The sequence below is a fragment of the Electrophorus electricus genome, chromosome 17 (assembly GCF_013358815.1).
Source record: "Electrophorus electricus isolate fEleEle1 chromosome 17, fEleEle1.pri, whole genome shotgun sequence".
Classification (NCBI taxonomy): Eukaryota; Metazoa; Chordata; class Actinopteri; order Gymnotiformes; family Gymnotidae; genus Electrophorus; species Electrophorus electricus.
The window spans coordinates 15699026-15715742 of NC_049551.1; the positions used below are offsets into that span (position 1 = coordinate 15699026).

The 16717-nt window shown below is 49.8% G+C and overlaps 1 protein-coding gene and 1 long non-coding RNA gene across 3 annotated transcripts in view; one reads left to right on the forward strand and one right to left on the reverse strand.

The window, feature by feature from the left end:
• The window catches only part of bmpr1bb (bone morphogenetic protein receptor, type IBb), a 51133-nt gene that overhangs the window by 8272 nt on the left and 26144 nt on the right, over positions 1–16717 (forward strand). The window lies entirely within an intron of this gene.
• Positions 1805–9305, reverse strand: LOC113573321. The gene is made up of 3 exons (XR_003410197.2): positions 9179–9305; positions 3807–3900; positions 1805–2544 (listed from the first exon to the last, which is right to left on the reverse strand). It is a non-coding gene; the product is annotated as an uncharacterized LOC113573321 (long non-coding RNA).

A 16717-nucleotide genomic window follows, 5' to 3' on the forward strand; every position in this document is an offset into this window, starting at 1 on the left:
TTTTCTTGCACACACACATACAAAGAGCCATTCAAGGCCATACCTACCCCATTTCCTCACGGGGGTGCGTGACGTGGGTCGCTTGCATGGGCTCGAACCTGCATGTGGAGGCGCGCCCGCGTGACTCAAACTTGCATGTGACTCTGAGCTGATCGCACGCTCTTTCAATCTTTTTATTTGCATAACGCAGATTAGATCACTTGTGTCCAGTTACACGAATGACTCCCTGATCGACTGCACGGGATTTACAGGGTTTCCCAGGAAGGGGGGGTGTACTCTGTCCAATGGCTGTTGTGATATTTGCTTATTCAGTGTTCATTTGTAAGAGAATAACAATCAATGTGAATAATGTTCCACATCTGCAGGCAGTTCCTCCGAAACACTTTCCGTATAGCTACACTGGCCTGTACCTAACAACGGTGTTGCTAGGGGCTTTTACCTGCGTCAGAATGACAGCTGCGTTGAGAGTCATCCTTTGTCCAGAAATATCCAGCCAACAGTTGTTCCGGACGTAGGACCTCACCGATGATGGACAGTAGGGTGGCTCATGCGGGACACTCGCAAACGCTGCGGCAAGTAACGTTTCCGCCACGTTAACGACCTGTGCCGGGCCGTGCCGGAGTGCCAGATGAGCGAAGGCGAGTGAGAGAGAGTCAGTGTCGGGACTTCTCCAAGCCGGTTGCGACTCCAGTCCCGTTGGACCTTTTCCGGTCCAGGGCGTTCCCGGCTAGGGCCTGGATGAAGTGCTGGTGTCTTTATTCGTCCACACGCTGCTCAGCCTGCGGACTCTTGGCAGCGCTCTGTCCTGCTGCAGCTGTGCAGCTAGCGAAGGCTTGACCAAACAAAAAAACAACAGCAAAAACAAACAACTACTCAGACACAGGCTCCGAATGTGGGCAGAGACCGAGGCCAAAAAAATCCACGCCGCGCGCTATCCCATGAGCCCGCTGGCAGGCTCGGACCCTGGACCGGGTCGGGGGGCGGGTTCCCTGAGCCTACAGGCGTGCTGCACCTGGCTGTGATTGGAAGGTGCAGGGCCCGAGAGCTGCAGGAAGACAACGGCAGTGAACCCAGGAGAGTGCTCTGCCTGACGCCTGACGCCCAGCACTCGTAGCTCCAAGCCACAAGCATGCGCTTTGTGTGCGTCAGCTCCCAGGAAGCTGCCAGAAGGATCACGGCTTGTATTTTGGTCTCTGCCGGCCTCGTGTTTCTCTACTTTATCACTCCTAATTCCTCAGCTGGAAATAGTTTGGTCATTTTGTTGTCATTTTCTAAACTTGAGTGCGGGGCTCTCTTTCATAGCTCAGCCTGCTGCCTGGTCTAATCTGAGACAGCTGGAATATCAGTCACACCGCGCACCTCAGTCGGCTCTGGGTCTTATGGTGTTTGATTGCAGCTCGCTCCATGCTTTCATTTTCTGACACACACATACACACACACACACACACACACAAGCAGAGAGCTCGGTTGCTCACTTCGAGGCTTTATTATCTTGTCTCTTCTGCATGTCTATTTAAGGCGTTTGTTTTTCACTTTCTTTACGCTCTCTCACACACGCGCATTCTCTCCCTCTCTCTGTCTTTCTTTGTAGTTCTCTCACTTTCTGTTTCCCTGAACAGTAGGGGAGAGGACAAGTTTAAGCTCCAAAGATATTTATAACAATAACAGGGATAACGACGCTGTAATTCCAAGTCCTTTTCCAGGAAGTCAGTTCAGACGCAGACACAAATTCAGAGACACACCTCTCTCTCTCTCTCTCTCTCTCCTCCTTTTTGGATAACGGACACTATTCAGATAATTTCCAAATTTGCCGCAGTATTTTTTATTTGCCTGTTTTAATGTGACAATGTTCAGACTAGATCCAGTTACAAGGTGAAAGGGGCCAACCGGAATATGAACTCCTCTGGCTGAGCCGCGCCGCTCTGAATGGAGCGTAGCCTTCACGTTGCGGTGCCGTGGTAGCAGCTGTAATCGCAGGTGTGCTGGAGACACGTGAGCAGCTCCGGTGTTTTATACTGCATACAGGTGGCACACGTGTTCTGTTTGCCTCAAGTCCAATAGCATATTAGTGACCTCATCCACGATGGGAAAACCAGCCAAGCAGCAAAGATCTCATTAATATTTATTTACAGGTTGAAGGAGCCTATAAATAAACATGAGTAACGTCAATATTTTGGAATGTCATTTGAATTCAGAGCCCGAGCAACCAAAATAAGGATTTTTTTTTTTTACAACAAATTTCAGTGGTAATGAATCACCTGTGTGGTTTTTATTTATAGAAGCTCTCGATCTCGGCATTTTAACTCGGAGCGTGTTAGAGTTGAGTGCTTGCCATGGGTGCTGTTTTGCACAAGTTAACACACATTTCCAGGCGGGCGTGTGAGTTGACTGACGTTGTTGCACGGTGGATGGGAGTGAGTCAGGAGGGTGGGTGAGCTCGAAGGCGGAGCCAGAGCGCTGCTTCCATCCCAAGTGTCGCCGCCTCCTGGCTGATCCAGCGCTCACCCAATACACAATCCTCTCAGCAGTAGGTCTGGGTGTTGCCTGATACGATATGTATCATGATATGAACGTCACAGTATAACATGATATGATGTCTAGTCTGTTATACAATTTTTATTAAGGTGAATATTACCAAAATAGCATTATTATTATTATTACTATATATTAACAATGATGCATTAATAAATAATAACAAATAAAGACCAATAACGTAATGGACAAAGTAAATTTAAACCAATATAGAGAAAACAACAAAACCAAATAATTTCTGAATAGTCAGTAGCTTCTGACCTCCCACTAACAGGAAAAGATTTAAAGCTGAACATTAATAGCGCTCACAAATGTTGAAACATGTACAATTATAACTCGTATTAAGTGAACATTTTTCCTCCCACATTGACTCAAATGTCAGCTGAGTGCAGCTGCTTTTTCTGGCTTTTCCTAGACGGGCGTGTTGAGTTTTTTTGCTGAGGCACCACCTGCAGGTTGTTTTAAACACTGCACTTCAACGTTTGCTGCGTCAGCTTCACACTGGCCAAAGAATATGAACGTTCAGAACTATCCACATGGCCGTGGCTTCGCGTATCGGTCAGAGTGTATTCACGATATATCGTTGTATCGATGTATTGCACACGGCGCTAGTATTCTGGGCAAAAAAAAGGCCACGTCTAACGCTCCGAGTTAGATATCTCAATAAACGCTCGGCACGTAGCGTGGGGAGGGAGCCCCGGGGCTAGCCCTGGAGGCAGGGGTATGGGAAGCATGCTGCCACTCTCTCTGCGTTTATTTCAAACGGCCTTTTTTGTAGCTCTGCAGCCGTGTGTGAACAGCTGTTTTCCTGGACTACCACCTGTGCCGGGCGCGCTCGCCGCTCCGCTACAGTACACCTTTTTGTGCCGTCCTTAAAGTTCAGCTCCAATTAATGGGAGCCTTGTGCTGAGCATGGCAGTTTAGGCATCGGGAAACCGGAGTATGAACGGACCACGAGGCGAAGGGGCCGCCACTCCAGCGACGCTATATTGGCTCAGTCTCCTCCTGAACTGGCCAAACCTCCGTCCTTCGTGTGTGTGTGTGTGTGTGTGTGTGTGTGTGTGTGTGTGTGTGTGTGTGTGTGTGTGTGTGTGTGTGTGTGTGTGTGTTAATGTGTCTTGTAAGCTGGAGCTCATGTTGAGTAGAGCTGTATCAGCAGAGCCAGTTCTGCACAGGAGTGCGCAGGAAAAGAAAAAACCCCAAAAAGTCAAATGTGAAAATGAGTGGAACTCCCAGGACTTTCAAAACAAGGCAGGAGATTTAATTCCACATACCTGGACGGCTTAGAGCATGGAAAATCCCCCGGTATCCCTGCATACACCCCACCCGAAGGTCCGAGCGCAGCTGCTCACCACTGCATACAGGCTTCTGGAGAAATAAGAACAATAATAACAAGGTAATGAAACTAAGGTTAGTGCAGCTCTCTCTCTCTCGACACTGCAACGGCCACCGTGTGTTTGGCTCTGGAAATCTGCAGTACAAGTCTGAGCAGTCCATCACTTGGGGATGGCACGGGTTTATGGAAGAGGCCTGTCGAGTCGGTCCGCCCCTCTGCCACGGCCCCAGTGTTATTCTGGGCGGAGGGGTCGGGTGTAGCGCCATGGTGTTTTAGGCCAAGTGCCTGGACACTTGGCTGGGATTTGGATGGGATTTGGCTGGGATTTGGCTGGGATTTGGATGGGAGTGGACAGGAGAGAACGGTGAGTGTGAGCCACCTCCCACCACCCAGCCAGCTCCACCCAACCAGTTCCAACAACTCCACTGCCCTTGTCCGAATCAAGGCTACCCATCTGGAACGGTGGCGTGTTCTCACCAGCTCTGCCTGAGCTCGCCTTGTGGGTCATTATTGGACTCTTCAGGGAGGGGGTCTGGAGTGTTCTGTGGGGGTCCACTGGGTGGGGCTTTCTTGTTTGGCACACAGAGATCTACTCGAAGCCCCTGTCTAATCCTCTGTAGAAAGCAAAGCCTCTCTGTGCAAACAGAGCTGGAATGAACACCAGTGACTCTGCGTGTGTATGTGTGCGTGTGTGTGTGTATGTCTGCAGGAATAACATTCCCCCACCAGCATGCGATTGCAGGCTACTTTTAGAGCCTGGATGTCAGTGGTGGTCGACTGTCTTTCACCGTCCCATTTAAACGGCGTTATTGTGTCTCGGGAGCGGGGCAGCTCTCCCAGACCGGCCCCCGGCCGCTCCGCTAGAGTCATGCGTTCTCCTTGGCTCTCTCGTCTCTTGTAAACAGAAAAAGCTCGCACTCCAGACAGAATGCCAGATTTGTTCCTTCCTCTGGTCCCGTCGACTGCGTGTTCCCGTCCCCGTGCAGTTAAACTGGCAGGACAGCTGTACTGGGCCGCTCCGGATAATCCGCCCGCGCTCGTCTTGGCACGGGGAGGCCGTCATGTGTTTTGTTTTACGGACCGTGCCGTTAACCTTCGCCAGTCTCCAGTACAGACACCCGAGCCACGGGGTAATCGGAGAGGGATTTGGGGGGGGGGGGGGGGGGCGGGAGTCTTTGAACCTCGGCTCGCTCGACAACGGACTTTAATGCCTAGTAGCCAAACTGTCAGAGGAGTGTGGGGAGGCTGGTGGGAGGGGGAGGGGGAGGGGCGCGCGCAACATCCAAGCTGTGTGCGTCGGGGGAGCATCTTGGTAGACGGAGTGTCTGAAACAGGGAGTTGAACTCCTCTAAACCGCAGCCTGATTAAGCCCCGTCTTCCAGCGTCCCGGCACGCCAGGAACTCTGCGGTGTGGCTTATAAATGAAAAACGGCCCGGGGCACCGGAGCCGGGGGACGCCATAAAGTGAAGGTTGCGCTCTGGCGCGCTCTCTCCGCGCGTCCCCTAAATCGTACGGGCAGGACCCGGTTTATGTCCTTGGCCCTGCTAATTAACAGTGGAAAATGGAATAACAAATGGGCAGGCAAAGAGAAAGCAGCGGTCACGAAGACAAAGTGAACCAGCTGCGATTCTCGCACGGTAACCCAAGGCCATTTTGGCAGGCCAAACTAAATGATTTCTGATTCATTACAATGATCCACATTACTGCATTAACTCACTGGAACACCGATATCTTCCCCTGCTTGTTTTGGTTTTTTTTACACCTACAGTCTATATGTTGCCAATAAAGCATTTCGAATTGATTTCAGTGGAATGGAATGGCGGTTCCATGCATCACACTGCAGCCATATGTGAGCGGCGGGCCCACAATGTGTGCTCTGTGTTTGCTGAGAAAGGCTTCTTGTGAGGTGGCTCAGCAGCGCGGCGTGCGGGCCCTCTCTGTCCCGGGGCGGGCGGGCGGGGGTTGGTTGGGTGGGTGGTGGTGGATCGCGCCTCAGCACGGAGACCTGCAGCTGCCGTTCGGGCTCCGGGTGACAGAGCTGAGCAGAAACACGGGGCTGGAAAAATCCAGAGTGGAGCTATGGCCATACCAATCCATCAGGGATTACACTCAGAGTTTAGGACTCCCTCACCCGCTGGTGAGGACCCAGGAGAGAAGGGATTAGGGTGAAATCCTGCCACGATGTGCACTCTCCTGGGCTGGAGCTGCCATTGTTCCGGAGATCTTTCCACTTCTCCATTACCGAGGATATTGTTCCACTGCAGCTAATTCCATGCCTTATCCGTGTTTGTGGTGAAATAATCCCTGATGGCAATGAGCTCGGTAGGCGTTCAGGAGAGAACTCCCCCCATCCCCTGCCCGTGCTCCCCGTCACACGCTTATCTGACCTGCATTGATTTTGGGAGAGTCAGGCCTTGAATGGTGAACAAGCAGAGAAATGTTGATCATTGGCCACGAAGAGTAACCCTCCATTTTCCACGCGTCCTCCAAAAAATGGAGACAAAACAAACGTGCGCGTCTGACCACGTCTGCGGCACACGCACGTAAGCTCCGCCCACTGACTGCCAGGACACTTGTCCTTAATAAGTTTTTATCCAAGCCGACCAATCCTAATGCGACTCGGCTGCCTTTCCATAAACATCACCATCCCCCCCAGAGCCCGTCGAGCCCGTGTTGATTTTGGGGCTGGTGCGCCTTTCTCGTTGTGAGCCCGGTAGCCCAAACTCTCGTTCCATGACCTCACTGGTTTTGGGTTTCCTTTCCCTTGCTTGTTGCTTAATTTCCCTGGAGTGTAAGGCCAGGAACAGCACTAGCCGAGCTAGCTGGGCAGAAAAGAAGGAGGGGCGTACGCTTCACTTCCGACCCGAATCTGTTTACAAACATGCTGCCGTTTCCGTCTGTGCATGGTACTGGCGGTCCGAAGCCCGCAGCCCAACCAGGCTGGACTGCCCATCAGGTGCTGCGCTCTTTCCTCTCAGCTGTCAAGGCGTGCACATGTGCATCATAGCAAGCTCTTCCTGTGTTCCTGCTTTGGTCCGTGAGGCCTCAGCTCCCAGGGTAGGAATCGGATGACATTCTTATTCATCTCCTGTTCTTTTTTTTTTTGTAAGCCCTCGTTTCAACATGAGTTTGGATCTTGATGTAAAAAACAAAACAAAACCTTGGAAGATGCCTGGCTGCCAGCGGCTCTGTACAGATATTCCATCACTGGAGAGAGAACTAAGAGTTAAAGGAACGGACCTTAGTTTCAGTTTTTGAAACTGGCCACTTTCAGAAGTGTTGAAGCTGCAGTGTGCTCGACTGAATAACTTCATTATGTTTAATACACCTGTAATAGTGGTGCTGTCTCTGTGGTTTTCCTGATCTTTGTTCAGGGTGATACGTGCTCAAAGTGTGATACCTCACACCATACTACTTTGACTCTGAGGACAGGAATTCCCTCCGAAATTTCAAAGCGTATGGGATTGCTGAAGTAATCCTTCGCGTTTCGCCTTGGACCAAAAATGGGATGAAATAAGTTAAAGACGAGAAAGTGAGACACCATGAAAGCAAGAGACTATGAAAGAATGCCCAGTCATCTGTCTCTCTGTGTCTCTGTCTCTCTGTGGTCTCATTGTCCTCTGACCTGGTACAGTTCTGGTTGAGGGGGATGAAAGCCTTTAATTAGTGCAGGGCTAAGGGGCTATGGAGGGGCCCATGACCCGGCCCTCACCCGGGAAGGGAGTCGCAGTCCCCTAATTATTTTCACAGGATCGGGCACCTAGTGGGACACCCTTTCCCGGCATTCTTCCTCCGCCTGGTTCCTCTCCCAGACATCAAGGGATCAAAGCCCCTCCAGGACTCTCTCGGACTGAGATGGCGAGAGGGAGAGGAGGCCTCGCAAGATGATACTGGAGAATGAGCGAGATTTTAATGTGCTGTTTTGGGTTACGCCAGGTGGCTAAAGGCATCACCGTCACCTGGGCTTGTACGGGTCATGGCCTCCCCCATTTTAAGTTCCTCTCAGACCACCCCAGCTAACGCCAAGCTTCCTTTTGTCCGCCTCAGTTGACGGACGCCATCTGGTGAAGGAGAGATGCCCAGACGCGCTTTGTTCCGAGCATGACCTGACTTTGAATCCTGCACCTTTGGTTTTCATTACTACTATGTTGAAGTTCAGCTGTCACGTTTGAGAAATGGTTTTAATCACTGTTGCCGCTAATCTGAACTCGATCCAAATCTCATTAGCGGAGGCATTCGAGGCCAAGGTCACTATCTGATACAAATGTTTGAGATTAAGAGCATGGCCCTGCGTGCTGTACACCACTGATTCTGCCTATTCAAAGATTAACAAAAGCACTTATTATCCAGAGTCATGGTGTACAAGTACACGATGTCTCAAATACATAAAGACTTTGTTCTTAATATTTGAAACAAAACGGCACACCACGCAGAACGGCTGCCCCTGGAGCCTCTCATTTGCTAGCTTTAGCTTTAGCACGGAGCTCAAAAAACAAACTCTGCTCTCTAATGTCAAATAAACACTGAGTGAAGTGTTCTGTTGCCCCTCTGTTTTGATAGCGTGTTTCGGCAGCTGTCTGGGGGCTGTTGATACTGGAAGCGGCAGATAAAGTCAGCTAGCTCGGCTGGGTCGGGTCACGCTCCGTGAAGCTGCTCCAGACCTTGGGTGTCACCAAGGAAACTGCCTTTCAGGCAACCCTGCAACTGTGTTTACAAGAACAGGGTTGGCCTGTCTCTCCCCGTGGTGTAGATGAATCCCTAACTGGATTCGTTCCAGCTTGATTTGCGGTCAGCAGTGTACGAAGAAGGAACCACAAGCTAGTTACCTGTCAGTGGCGACACCTCCTCTCTTGTTAAGTTACTGGTGTGCTGAAAGGGTATGAAAGGAAGGATTTGATCGTAATCCCCGCTGATCTCGGCCCGACCAGCGTGTCTGCATGTTTGAGCTGCTGACTTACCACCGCGGAACGCGGCTAATGTTTCTGCCTGTCCGGGGGAACGCACACCTGAGACGCAGCCCACAAAATACGCCATGTCATGTCACAGCACAAAACAATTCCGCAGCCCTGGACGATACCCTGCAACACGCGATAGCACCGCTAATCTCGCGGCGTCCGCTACACGGCATTGAGTTGCACGTGTCACGAACAAACTGACGCTAACGCGAGGACAGCCCAGATCCTTTCAGTGTGGCCCCGGCAGTGAGACACATCGGTACTTATACGTTTTCCTGAATGCACGGAGCAAAAACAAACAAAACAAAAATCGCCGTTCGAGACGTCAAGCTCGTTGGCCGTAATGGCACTCACGTTTTCCGGCCCGAGCTCAACCTTCCTGGGACGGCATCATTCCGGGGTGTCGGGGGAGGAGCGCAGACGGAGGGGCACTTGCTGACGTCAGCGGCAAGGGAGAAAGCAGCGGTGTGTGGGCCCTTGATCCCGGCGTGGGGTGGTAATGCTAGCCAACGATGGGTCGTGCGCTGCCATGCAGCATGCAGGCAGAGGGTGACCAGAGACTGAGCAAGACAAAGATGGTGCAAGGGAGTGGTCTAGATACACACACACACACACACACACACACACACACACACACACACACACACACACACACCTACCTCACACACTCTATGGGAGCTTGCAGGGAGATCTAGGCATTCATTCCCAGACCTGCAGGTGCGCCATCTGGGACCTCGTAATACGCCGTCGCACCACTGGCAGACACTCCGCTTAGTATAGGTTGAACGCAAGCACAGGTAAGAAAAAAAGATTTGTAAACACGAAGTGTCTTTTAAATATATTTGAGGTCTAGGTTTGTGGCATATATGAACTGGATAATAGCGATTGTCATTTCACTACGTCCAGCCCCTTTTCTAACATGTTGTGAATGGTTTCCAGGCTGAGCCGACGTCAGATTAGTGGAGTTAGTTAGTGATTTCCTTGGTATGGGATGCTTTGTTCAGAAGCACTGCCCCATTCTTCGCCGGGAAGTGTCCTGTTACACCTAAAACACTGGCCTGTCACAACAGCTATTGTGGAGGGATACAGGAAGGCTGGTTCAGGTGGGCTGTCTAAATGATCTCTCAGCACTGCCCTCATAGCCTGCTGCATGATCACTCGTCAGGTTTTGCAGGACTGAACCGTTTTCCGGCGTCTCTGATCTCTTGGAACCCCGCTCCGATCGGCGCTCTGCAGCACAGCGCGGTTTCCCAGCAGCCCCACGCGGGGGAGCGGTTTGTTAGTGCATTAGCATACAGAGCGCTAAGACCAGCCCAAAGACCAGTTCCAGCGCGCCAGCAGAAAAATGGGTGGGGCCGGAGAGCGTTGGTGGGAGGGGCTGGGGGCAGGCGGTTTGATTGCATTCTCACTTTGTTCGGTGGCATTGCAGTTGGTGCAGATGCAGGGCAAACTCGGAACAGCTGTGGAGTTCCTCTCCGCTCTCCCCTTACACGGCCTTGCTGGCTGTCCACACACACACACACACACACCATCAAGAATAGAGCCATGTGTGAGGAGAGGGGAGTGAACACACACACACACACACACAGTAGACAGCTGCTCACACAACTCTGCGTGCTCTGTATGCGTGTGAAAAATGACCCTTCTTTTTTATCTGGGTGCATTACACACATTCATTGGTTAGCGAGTGGCTTCTGTGTTTTTTGTGTGTGTGTGTGTGTGTGTGTGTTCATTCTATATGTCCTTGTACAATAACACTGGAGTGCATGTGTGATTGGTGCATACAAGCACATACAAGTAAAGAAATCCTGACTGCTTCTCTTTGCCAAGATGCCGCTACACGTCAGCCTTTTTGGCTTTTAACAAGCGAGTGCGTAAAACTCCGTAGAAAAACTACACAAAGGCGAGAAAGCCCGAGAGCACTCCAACAATACGCCAGTGTTGGTTTACTCTCAGCGGCCCATCAAGTTTGGTCACATGTTGTCTTTTAATTGCTTGCAGTATATCAGCAGTCATTGCCAGTATATCTCCTGCGTTTCAGTGGCCCCTAGGGATGAAGTTTATCCTGCACGCTTGCACGCTCGAGCCGCCAGCGCTCAGTCCCTATGCGCCACGCCGTGAATATTACCGAGCAAACCTGTGGCGTGGACTTTTAAACAAAGGCAGGCGTGTGCCATCTACCTGCACTTCTATCACAGAGCGTGTCGGCTGTACTGTTCTGTTTCCTAGCACGCAGTTCTGTCCATCTCTGTAACCTGCACTTTATCCCCAATTGTTCTGTCCACAGACGTCTGTACGGCTCAGTAATAGGGGTGCAGCCAATCTTGACAGCTTTGTAAGTGATTGAGATGTATGGGGTATGTAGGCTAGCGCGCTCTGACCAGACTGAGACCCCCTCTCATGTGTTTCTAATTAGTTACAGTACACCCACCCTGCTGTACCAGTTTCATATGGCTGGGAAAATACGTCCCAGGCTCCTTCGCATGGCCCCTCCTTTACGTTAGCGAAATAGAGCATTAATCACGCACACGCAGAATTCTGCCATTCTGGTGTCATTCCACACAGGCGCTTCCTGAAAAGGAACTTGTTTGTTTGTTTGTTTGTTTGTTTGTTTGTACTGTTGATGAGGGACAGTACGAGGAGTCGTTTTAATGGCGGAATGCTGACACCTCTCTTTCAGTGGCCGCGTTTACAAATTCATTTGCTCACTAACTGTTCACTCTCGCACCACATTTGCGTGCAACGCACGTGATGGAAACGGACTGCGCTGCATATCCATATATTTGTTTTGGTGACCGCAGTGTCTAACCAGCTGGGTGGAACGTGGGCCAAGGAGAGAAAGATGTGATTTTTCATTCATGTTTCAAATTGTTGCGTTGGCCCTTGCACACTGCCTGGCCCTTGCACACTGCGGGGGATCCAACAGCACCGTGTCCGGCGCAGACCAGGCCAGGCCGTTCAGCGGGACCAGGCAGGATGCCGGGAAGGAGCTGGGAGGCCTCTCGAAGTGGAGAGTGATGTCATTAGTGGTTTTCTTCTCCCACTGTGGAGAAAGTGGCCTGTTGGTAATCAGGGCTCGCACACCCTCCTCCGTGTGTCACGTCTGCCCAGTGCTGCTGGATCGGCTGCGTGGTGAGGGCTCCGCGCGTGAGAGACGAGGGAGGCCTGCTCCACCGGCCTACAACCCCCTGCGCCGTGCTGGCTATCAGAGCGCCCCCTCCCACGCCTGAACAGGGAGCTTTTGGCTCATTTCTGTCTGATATGATGACACCTATCCCATAGATCATCTGCGATGCATCCCGGATGCGTTCTGGCCGATTTGAGCGCTCTTTCATATCCAGAGCGTTCTTTGACTTTTTCAGCCTGTCAAGTTAATGTGCGACGGAGCCCACATTGGTTCGGGCGGCCGTGCAAACGCAAGGCATATGTCGGGTGTGTCTGTTCTCTGTCTCGTGTGCAGGTGTGATCTTGGCCGGTGCTTCAGAGGTCTTTTCCCACGTCGTCTGTCTGATTACTGTGGCTTCCCGTGAAAGTGCATACTTAAACCTCGCTCTGCTCTAAGAAAATGTTATTTCCCCTTCGTTTTGACTAGCTTGAGGGATCTGCGTAGCACGTACCTCGAACTAAACCCAGTGGAGGGCCGAGAACTTGGTAGATTGTCCGATTATTCCAACACGGCAGGTATTGCATCTGCGATCCACTGGCTGTCACCGGTAATGTGATAAGCAGCAGAGATGATTTAGGACCTGAGAGAGTCTGGAGTTCTTCTGTTATGAGACTGCTTGGCAGTGGAGGAACCGTTTGCATTCTGTCACCAGCCAGATTTGAATATGAAGGCTGTACAAACGGAGGTGATGACGACACCGGTTATGACTGTGACTCTCGCTCACGTGAAAGGAATGCAGTGATCTCATCTTCACTACTGCAGCCATGCTGATGTCATGCAGTTTGTCATGAGTGAGTCAGAACTAAGTGGCAGCCCGGCAGCGATGGATACCATCTAAACCTGGACCGTGCATTGCGTCAGAACTGAAATAGTCACGGCCATGCCCCCGAACACAGTCCGCGCTTGTTTTGAAGGACGCTCGCCGTCACGCGGGAACAACATTTAGAGCAGATCACAGAGTGTGGAAAATTGGATCACGCTGCCGGCTGAGGCGCTGTTACGCTGTCGGGCTCCGAGCTGCTGAACAATGGTCACGTGACATGGAACCTGTGGTGAGTGAGAAGGCCTGTCACAGACAAGGTCACGCATCAGGTGCTGCTAATTTAACCAGCCTGTTTCTGGAGGAAAAGGTCGGGGTCAAGCTGAAGGGAGGGCGGAGGTTGTCCTGTCTCTCGCTGTCTCTTTCTCTTTCTGTGCACGTGCACACTCTTTGGTATGTGCATGTGTGAATAAAACAAAAACAAAACAAAAAAAGCGCATTTTCTTTTAACCCTTCATTATTTTTCGTCTTTTGCTGGCGTGGAGCAGCACGTCTTTACAGGCCAGGCGAGAGCTCCCAAGCCCCTGGTGGTCTGGGCCATTCGTTTTCCTCCATCCTCCAGGAGGACTAAGCTGTATTTTAGCTCCTAGCTGACACGACTGTGTGAGTTTTGGTTGCCAGCGCACTTTTGCGTTGCCTGTCACGCTCTGGTGATGAATGCAGGGGTGGAAGTCTTTTGTCAGGATGTGCTTCTGTTAGTGGAGTAAAGCAGATTTGTGTGTTAAAAAAAAAAAAAAAAAAAGTATTTGTCAAAAGTGAGCGGTTTGTTTTCTTTTTTCCTTGGTTAGCGTTTAGTCCGACACGCGTTTTGATGTCTCCTGCCATGTTGTGATCAGCAAGGCCCCAAATGTGCAGCCTTACAGTAAGTGAGGGAGTGATGTTTCAGAGATGGATAACATTTCCAGTGTTTTATTGACTGCTGAGAGAAAGCTTCAGTCTGGAGGTTATGGAGATACATTAGCAATACAGAACAAGCGCGTCTTTATGGGACCAGGAGAGAAAGGCACGGTGCTCCGCGCACATCCAGACTATCGATCAGTCCGGATCTGCCAAGCTTTCCAGCCCCACTTCCCCTGTTCTCAGATCAGCGGGGGAAAAAGCGCCGTTCTTGCGGTCCGTTCCTTTCAGCCTTTTAGAGAGTAATCGTTATGGCCTTCGCGGTCCTGATGTGTTGGGCAGGGGCAGTTTGTGGAGACCAGAGGGAGGAGTTGCTGATGGGGGCGTTTTCCGTGGACGGATGTGCTCAGTTAGAGGTGTGGTGATGCCATCTAATCAACCCCCCGCCGTCCCCCGGCTGGAGAAGCTCACGTGTGCTCAGCGTTTTCAGCGTGTGACGAGGGAAACGTGGGCACGTCTGCATTTAACAGACATAGCCTGGAGCCGGAACTGATATGTCACAATTACTGCCTCTGTGAATCTTGCACTTTCGCGGATGTTGTAAACAGAGGATATCACTAGTCATGAATTAAAGTTAAATTGTCCCTTGTCTTTGTGGCATGTTGTCTTCCTCTCTTTCTCTCTCTGTGTGTGTGTGTGTGTGTGTGCGCTTCTTTCATGCTTTTATCTCATTAAAGTTTGAGAAGTTATTTGTTCATCATCTCACTGGATTCTCTCAGATAACTGCGCGAGTCCAACATTGTCAGCACTCTTCTGTGGCCTTTCTAAATACTTTTGTTGTCTGAAAGGCACTTATGTTGTTTAGCTATGATTTAAAAAAAAATTTTTTAAAAGTATTTACAAGAGCAGGAGACATATGCACGGTTCTGAAACCAAGATTAGAGGAGAACTGCTCCGATATTTTACTATTTTCTCCGTCCTGTTTTTTTCGACCTGCTTGAAATCTGTGGAAGCTGCCATATGATTCAAGACAGATGTGGGAATCTGAAATGGGGCCCCTCCCCCACAGATCCCCACACGGGAGTCGTAACCCCACGTCGAGGTAACCTAGGAATCATGACAGAGTGGAGACCAGAGTGGAGACCAGTTGCTGTTTAAAGCACTATGAGAACAACAGATGTCCCTCTTATAGAAAATGTAACCTCAAAACGAAAACATCGTAATTAATAAGTAAATGAATATAGGAAAATGAACATTTGGAAATTAACTGAGCTATTAGGGCTAAAGAAAGTGAGATTTTGTTTAAATGTTTAAAAAAAAATATCGGAAAAAATTAAATGGAAAATGCCTCATGGCAGTGGATTTCTACATTGGCTGAAGGCACTAAATACAAGGTGAGACTGTTTCCGAGACGCGCACAGACATCATCAGTCCTCCATATATTGACTTGTGGGATGTTTGTGGTTAATAAATTGAATCTGTGTGTGTTAGTTACATGTAAACTTGTCGGTCACATTTGACTGATTATCGTATCCTTTGTATAAAACAGTTAGAAAGGAATAACGTCTGGATGCAGACGCGCGTGATTAACACGAGAGCTTTATTTTGGGTGCGCAGCCACGAGCCCTCATGCCCGTTTCTCTCCTCAGAAAAGCCTGTTTTTAGCCCAAGTCTCGCGCAGGGCTCGGCTACGGGAGAAACCGCCACGTGAGAGAACGCGACGTTACGCACAGACTAACACACACACACACACACTCTCACACTCTCACATACACACTCACACACACACTCACTCTCTCTCACACACACACACTCTCACACACACACACACACACACACTCTCACACACACACACACACTCTCACACACACACACACACACACACACTCTCTCACACACACACACACACTCACACTCACACACACACACACACACTCTCACACACACACACTCACACACACTCTCATATACACACACACAGACACACACACTCTCACACACACACACACACACTCTCTCACTCTCACATATACACACACACACACACACTCTCACATACACACACACACACACACTCTCACATACACACACACATACACACAGACACACACTCTCACACACACACACACACACACACTCTCTCACTCTCACATACACACACACACACACATACACACACTCTCACACTCTCACATACACACACACATATATACATACATACATACATACATACACACGCATGCGCACACACTCGTTTCACAGCAATGCTGCGCCAAAGTTCTGGTTGGAAAGGAGAATATTCATAGAGGGTTTGTCAAACATTCGTGGAAAAAGAATAAATTATAAATAGAATCTTAATTATATTAGTATTCAAATATTAGTTATAGTCATACTAAACACACACACACACACACACACACATATATATATATATATATATATATATATATATATATATATATATATATGGCTATGTTTATGGCAGGCAGTGTTGTGTGTCTGGTTATACTGACACACAAAATGTGACCACAATACATATCTTAAACGGTCACATGACGTGTGTTCTGCCTCCGTGGCTTTGCCTTTTTGGATTTCACATGATGCTCCTCATTTCTGGCTCCGTGTCCACGGTCTCCTCTGTTATGTCCTGTCTGCGCTCGTCAGAACAGACTGTTCTGACCTGATCTCGACTTTCTCCCAGTTAAAGGAATCTGTGACGTGATTGAGAACTTCACTTTAACGCATGTGTCAGCCGTCGCAACCAGATGCTTTTTGATCAGCCATCACCCACCCACACACACACACACACACACACACACACACATTCTCTCTCTCTCTCTCTCTCCACCATGAGCTGTCTTCACTCTACGTTCTAGTTATGTTAGCATTAGTAGTTTTCTTTTCTCTATTTAGTTGACATTTCTTAATGAAAACTCATGTAACCTCAGAAATACAACACATGACATATATTTTTAAGCCTCAAAGTATTGTGGTGTTAGAGGGTTAAGGCCGTTTGGTCCATGGCTGTGTGGTCTGGAGAAATGGGTTCCATCGCGATTGTGAGTGGACC